This window comes from Sander lucioperca, chromosome 22 (assembly GCF_008315115.2).
Source record: "Sander lucioperca isolate FBNREF2018 chromosome 22, SLUC_FBN_1.2, whole genome shotgun sequence".
Lineage (NCBI taxonomy): Eukaryota > Metazoa > Chordata > Actinopteri > Perciformes > Percidae > Sander > Sander lucioperca.
The window spans coordinates 9,727,031-9,734,811 of NC_050194.1; the positions used below are offsets into that span (position 1 = coordinate 9,727,031).

Genomic DNA, 7,781 nt, shown 5'->3' on the forward strand with positions numbered 1-7,781 from the left:
CAAGTTATTAACCTTAATTACCTTAATTGTGAAAATTTGAATTGTTTCTTTGGCAAGTGACCATGGTATAGGTGGGTTGATAGATAGATAGATAGATAGATAGATAGATAGATAGATAGATAGATAGATACTTTATTGATCCCCAAGGGGAAATTCAAGGTCCCAGTAGTTTACATACATCACACACAACATAGACATACATAATAACAGGATGTTAAAATAACAAATAACAAAAAACAAACAAATCCACATGAATAATATGGACAATAAAAGAAAATATACTAAATAATCTAATAAAAAATCCACATAAATGTACTAAGGGATGTACTGTATAAGCATGAGACGCTTGCAGTGACAGGGCAATTATATTGTGCTCTATGGTAAGGTGCTCTATGAGAGTGTGTGTCATGGTGGTAGTGCAAATAAGTCCAATAGTGCAAGGATAAAGGATAAAGGCAGGGGTTGTGCATATGGGCTAATATAGCCAGTAAACAGTGTAAGCAGTAAACAGTGGGCCAGTGGACAGTCAGTACATAACTGTTGTTACAGGAGGTAGTGGAAGTGGTGGAGAGGGAGAAGAGGCAGACAGACTATGCAGAGAAGTCTAGCTCTCCTCTTTCCTTTTGTGAAACATTGTAGAGTCGTATTGCCCTGGGGACAAATGACTTTCTCAGTCTGTCAGTTGTGTATGGCAGTGTGCGTAGTCTTGAGCTGATCATGCTCTTCTGCTTTGTGATAGTGCTGTGGAGTGGAGGACAGTCATTGTCCAAAATGTTGAGCAGTTTGTTCAGGGTCCTTTTATCTGATATTGAAGTGATGCACTCCAGTTCAGTGCCCACGACAGTCGCCCAGCATCCCTCTTCTTAGAGGACCGCAGCCTCCTCAGGAAGTACAGCCGGCTCTGCCCTTTCTTATAGAGTGCTTCAGTGTTGGCTGACAAGTCCAGTTTATTGTCCAGGTGTATCCCCAGATACTTGTAAGTGTTTACCACCTCCACATTGACCCCCTCAATGGAGACTGGCAGCAGAGCGGGCTTAGACCACCACCATGATGCCCTTCGAGGTGTCCATTATCATTTAATTAATGGACTCTGGTGGAGGCAACTGTCCGACACGCGTTGTCCATTAATTCCTGATAACATACACCTCGTCGGGCATTAACCCTTACATATCTACATATACATATATATGGCTGGTTTAAAGGGGTCCCCAAGGATTTTATTTTCCTATAGGGCCCCAACAGACTCTAGAATCTGGTTTTTATGCCAGACTTGATAAAGCTCTTTCAGACCCACGGAGGATATCATACAATTGTTTTCACAGGCTGAGTAGTACTCCTCAGCCAACTTCATGAGTAAAACAGCTCCTTTAGACTAATTACCAAAGGGTTATTAATGATGAACAGTTGGCAGAGCATGTACTTGTATGTTTTGTAATGCATTATAATGGATTATTGGTGCTTTTACACCATCAACAAAAGATTTATTTGTCATTACAATTTTTATTTGACTATGTGCGCCTTTTTTTTTTACGTGATTCCAAAGTTTATGAGCCCAGATTTTCCACCTGTACAGATGACTATGCCAAGAAAGACAAAACCATTACATATTATGTAGTACATTTAGGCTATGGAACTGTACCAGGAAAGAAAATTAAAGGCAATGTTAGTGTAACAGTAAATCATATTAGTGTATTTATCAAAATTGGAGTTATTGCTTTTGTAAGATTTCATGTCAATTAATCTTGCAATTGGTGGGCTCACAACAAAAACATATGGTGTTCCAAAAAAGTTGACTTTATCTCACACTTTTGAAAAATGTTTCTGTAATTGGCCTTAAGCAGAGCAGTAAGTTCAAGTCCAGATGAACAATCCAGAGAAAGTATTATCAAACAAACCCCATTAAAAATGCATACCTGCAAAAAATAGATAAGTCATGGATGATGAAACGTGACGTTTGGCCTAATCTCCTTGGACAGCCTGAAGATCATTGTGCAGCCCAGTGCTTGCTGAGACAAACTGGCCCAATTTTACTATTGGTAAGCACTATTCTCTGTGAAACGGGGTATACTAAATAAACTACATACTTCTGAAAAACAGATTCTGCAATGCCTCAAATTCAATTACATTTTATTGGTAGTGTCAACTCACAACAGGAGTTATCTCAGGACACTTTACAGATAGAGTAGGTCTAGATCACACTCTATAATTTACAAAGACCAAACTGAACCAGCAGCAGATGCAGCAAGGGCCTCCGGCACGCTCAACCAGGTGAGTTACCACCCTTAACGCATCAGCTAATTGTTTTGATTTTTCATCAAGATTAACTTCAAAGGAAAAATATTTTTATATGTTTCTATTTATGTGTTTTACAAATTACAATGCACACAGGTTTCTCAGTTTTGTTTGCCTTTAAGTCTGTTGCAAAAAGCTGCCACGGGAGCCTTAAAACCTCTCTACCACCTCACAAAACAAGAACACACAAATTATCCAGTGTTATTGGACCTGGCATAACTACTTAGTTGTGATTACTTTAAAAAGCTCAAGGTAAAAGGTTCCATACAATTCTGTGCTTTTACTATATTTTTTTTTCATTTTTCATTGCCAAAATAACACATCACTTATCAATGGGGAAAAAAAGCACAAAAAAACAGGTCTCTTTTCATAATCGATGAAACGCTAGAGGTCCCTCTGTGTGGGTGGTGGAGGAACCCATCCTTAAATCAATACAGGCTAATATGGGCATTGAGGCTAATGAGAGCACAGATGTTCCAGTGGGTGGATGGGTCTGCATGTCAGGTACGAAGAAAAGTGTGGGTAATTATCAACTGTGGTATTGCAGTGATCCCTAATTAAATAGTCTTTTATAAATTGCTTTTATCATTTTCAGATATATGAAGCAAGAGGGTGAACTTTGGAGACTTCGTCATGGTGCCAGATTGGAGGGCAAACACTATAGTTTCTGCAATTAAGGGGGTGTTCCAAAAAAGAGCATCCCGACACGCAAACTGTTTGGGTTGGGGACTGATTGCTCTTCTCCCTGTACACCAACAGCTGCACCTCCAGTCACCAGTCTGTCAAGCTTCTGAAGTTCGCGGACGACACCTCCCTCATTGGTCTCATCTCTGATGGTGACGAGTCCGCTTACAGATTGGAGGCTGACCACCTGGTGAAGTGGTGCAAGCAAAACAACCTAGAGCTCAATGCTCTAAAGACAGTGGAGATGGTTGTGGACTTCAGGAAGAATTCAGCCCCACCTGCCCGAATCACCCTCTCTCCCAGGACCTCAAGTGGGACCTTAACATCAGCTCCCTCGTCAAGAAAGCACAACAGAGGATGTACTTCCTGCGGCAGCTGAAGAAATTCAACCCCTCCCACCCTGGCAACAAACTCTTTGAGCCACTTCCCTCTGGCAGGAGGCTGATGTCCATCAGGACCAAAACCTCACGACACAAGGACAGTTTTTTCCCCTCCGCCACTAGCCTTATTAACAAGGCCCAGTACCCACCCTGACTTTCTCCACACCCCACCTTTGGCACTACATGCCACTGTACTTAATCTACTGTTCTGCTCTTTTTATCTTAATTCTTACTCTCTTATTTTTAATACATTCTGTGTGTATATATATATATATATACATACATATATTTATACTTATATTGTTTGTTCTGTTTAACCTGTTTGTTAACCTTGTTGTAAACTTATTTTAGAGAATGTGTGACATGCACCTACAACACCAAAACAAATTCCTTGTATGTGTAAAAAACGTACTTGGCAATAAAGCTTTTCTGATTCTGATTCTGATTCTGATGGAGCAGCTGTGATGACTGGTATGAACACAGCAATGACAAAGCCAATTTAAGTGGATGGCATAATAGAGCTCAACATTTAAACGGCTCTGGTTCCAGAAGTGATTTTCCCCGCTCAATATCTCCATTGATGTTTTATAAAAGGCTTATATAAAGAGATTTTAAGCCTGGAACCAAGCCAACCTAGCCTGGGAAAACCCTGACCATCTTCTGGCAAATTTGAGATTTGCTCTGCAAGTCAGTCTGGCCAAGAGCCCATTCAAGCCCATTTCCAATTTTTCAGAATCGAGGCACCAATCACAACCGTTGAGGCGGGTTTTACACGATGATGATAGCGCAGCAACGGCAAGCAGCTTTTTGTTTACATTCAAAATGACGGTCACCGAAGCGCAGCAACCCGTTGATGCCGCTGTCGCTGCTACGTCACCCGGATCGTTGGTCTGATTGGTTGAAGGACTATCCCATTGCGCCCAGAGGCATTTGAGCGGCGTCCGTTGGTGACGCCCCTTTGGAAATGAGCCGTTAATGAAGCTTGCCCAGACCCACTCTCAGTTACAACTGAGAAGGGTCTGGTGTCAACCAGGCTAAAGCCAACAGCAATGAGATGAATCGTGACCATAACACATTTGATTCTGCACAAAAGAACACTTTGAAAATGGCAAAAAAGGCAAAGGTACATGACTGTGTAGAAACTATCATAGACTTTAATGGTAGCAGCTTGCTATAGTCGTTTGCGGGTGCGGTAAATATTTTCATCATAACAGCGTATGCCACCAATTGGAGACATCACTGTTACGCATAGAATTGTGGGTATTGTAGTTTTTCTCCTTGACATTGCAAATAAAACATGTTTTTCTTAAAACAAGGTTGATTGCAAAGATCTTTGCAGGTTCAAACCAAAAAGGAGGGAAACTGTTTTTCAAACTGCTTTTAAAAATGTAATCTTTGTTTTGCTTGATTTGCTAAATTCTATCATGGCTAAGGAACTTTTTGGCTGACTTTTTGTAGGGCTTCATGTCAACAAAAATGTGACAAAAGTCGAAAGAAAGCGAAACAAATTTAAAGCGACAAAAGTCGAAAAAAAGCGGCAACAATGTCAAAAAACAGCTACTAAAATGCTGAAAATGCAACAAATCTGAAAATATGCGTCATGCATAGGTACAGTCAAAGATATTTGACTTTTTCAATTAAATAAAAGCATGTTAATAAACTATACATGTCTGGCCCTCGATGTGATTCTCATTTTCCAGTGTGGCCCTTGGTAAAGTTGAGTTTGACACGCCTGGTTTAGACATTATGGCTAATAATCAAAATCCTTATGGAGAAACTGAATGGGAATATACTTCCGGAACCACACTGTTGAGCTCTATGGTTTTGGCAAACAGCTGCAGGATGCATTCCCATGGATGGTGTCTGTTGGATGTGCTGCATACTACCTCCTATAACAATAGTTATGTACTGACTGTCCACTGGCCCACTGTTTACTGCTTACACTGTTTACACTGTTTACTGGCTATATTATTAGCCCATATGCACAACCCCTCCCTTTATCCTTGCACTACTGGACTTATTTGTACTACCACCATGACACACACTCTCAAAGAGCAACCTTACCACAGAGCACCTTATGCACAATATAATTGCCCTGTCACTGCAAGTGTCTCATGCTTATACAGTACATCCCTTAGTACATTCATGTGGATTTTTTATTTAGTTTATTTAGTATTTTTTTTTATTGTCCATATTATTCATGTGGATTTGTTTGTTTTTTATTTGTTATTTTATCATCCGGTTATGATGTATGTGTATGTTGTGTGTGATGTCTTTAAGCTACTGGGACCTTGAATTTCCCCTTGGGGATCAATAAAGTATCTATCTGTCTATCTATCTACACCGCCTGCAACTGGCATGCAAAGATACATTCAGTACACGGATACATTTGAAGAGCATCTGCAGTAGCATCACATTTATTTCAAAAATAGCTGCAACTGGACCCCTGTCCTTGAAGTGGAACATTAGGTCTTTGTGATTTGACTGGAAAGGAATGTCAATCTAATCAAGTAAGATTATATCTGTAGTAAAACTTTAGAATGGCCTGGACTTAATCAATCTAACTTTATTTTTATCTCTTTTATTTGTGCTTTAGGAGGCCAAAGACACTGGCTGGCTGTCCCAGCACCAGACCATCACTAATTCATGACAGAACTGTGTTGGCAGCATTAGCTGAGGAGGTGGGGGTAAACTAGTGCCCGCTGGTAGAAGGGCTGTACAGGTTTTGCGCTACGTATCGATTTGTGGCAGCTGTTTATAGGCAAGTGGATGTCCTGGCCTACCTGTCCAGGCAAGTTTCTTGGCTATTGAACAGCTGATATGCCAACAGCTATCTGAAAATAGTGTACATTTTAAAGTAGAGTCATCAATAATTTAAATATCTTTCAAATCGAAATTGAAATGATTTAAGATTCAAGCAAAAAGCAGATAAAAACAAAAAGAGACAGAAATGTATCGATATATGGCAGCTGTTTATAGTGCCGCCCCACTTGTCAAGGCTCTCAAAGATCTTCCAAAGAAAGCTTCTCGGCTATTGAACAGCAGGTATGCCAACCACTATCTCAAAATACCGTACATTTCAAAATATCAGATACAAATACAAAAATAAATAGACAGAAATGTATCGATTTGTGGCAGCTGTATAGCTGCAAGTGGATGTGCCCTCCAAACGGAGCAAGTCAACCTTTCTGGCTATCGAACAGCAGATATGCCAACAGCTATATAGAAATATTGTGCATTTCAAAGCACAGTTATCAATAATTTAAATATTATTCCACTCAATATTGACATTATGTAAGTTCCAAGCAAAACAAAATAAAAAAGACAGAAACAATCTTGCTTTAGGTCCTTGTGACTGTGGCTACCCCTGGTTCTTATTTAGGAAAGCTACACCAGAACATAGATGACCCCAGAGCAACTCTGAACAAGGTCCAGGAAGAAAGCAAGATATTCATATTTAAATTGCTTTAAGCTGGTTTTCCCCCTAGTATGCCTTATATTGTAACTGTCTAATCTTTGCCTGGTAATGAGCATGCCTACATTGCTGATCTTCAGGACAGCCTGGTCTGCAGGTTTAAACACCTCAGCCTTTTGGAAACTTTGAGTGATTGGACCTCAAGCCACAAGAGCAAATGAAGAGAGAAAGTTTGCTCTCCTAATGACACTAGAAAAGCAGCTCCTCCAGGAACCAAAGGCCACTGCACCGGGTGCCGCAAGAATGGGCCTCTTTCAGTCATAATGTGCTGATTGGAGCATTGATTGTATGACTGTGTTACTACATGCTATGCATAATACTCTTTGCCTCCAGCTTAACTCTTTATTCTTTCTCTGATTGCAGTTGAAGGCTGACCAAAGGAACAGACTGCAAGGAGAGCACCTACACAGCAAAATCAGCACACTCAACATTAACACTGTCAGATACCATTTCAACACTTTTGAAGTGTCTATATGGGTCCACACTACAGGGTGTTAATTTAACTCTTTATTTTGAGAGTTGGTACCTTAACACTAGTCTATATCCTTGACCTTCCACTTCATGGGTGCTCACGGGCGCACGCCCTTTAAAAAAAAAGTTGTCAAAAAATGTTTGCATTTCAGAACCTTAGGAAATGGACAGCGGCCGACACTAACACACATGCCTATTAACTCGATAATAAAGCTGTAAAGTAGTCTATCTTTCAACTCAAGACAGCGCCACTTCTCACAAATACAGAGAGAATTGGAGGTGAAAAGTTTAACTGACACGTAACCGTGATCAGCTTCGTGGGAAATGCATGCACTGTATAGTGGGGGAGTGGAGGGGGGTCACTAAAGAGGCGTTTTCATCCGAGAGACGCTGTGATTGGTGGATAGGATATGGAGCAGGGGACTGACAGCGGCATAACCAATCACACTATGACAGACGCTCCACTTAGCACCAACTGC

At 40.6% G+C, this 7,781-nt stretch overlaps 1 long non-coding RNA gene across 1 annotated transcript; it reads right to left on the reverse strand.

Moving 5' to 3' along the window:
• Positions 1-2,449: 2,449 nt before the first annotated feature.
• Positions 2,450-5,484, reverse strand: LOC118494271. The gene is made up of 3 exons (XR_004896395.1): positions 5,240-5,484; positions 3,401-3,406; positions 2,450-2,460 (listed from the first exon to the last, which is right to left on the reverse strand). It is a non-coding gene; the product is annotated as an uncharacterized LOC118494271 (long non-coding RNA).
• Between the last annotated feature and the right edge of the window lie 2,297 nt (positions 5,485-7,781).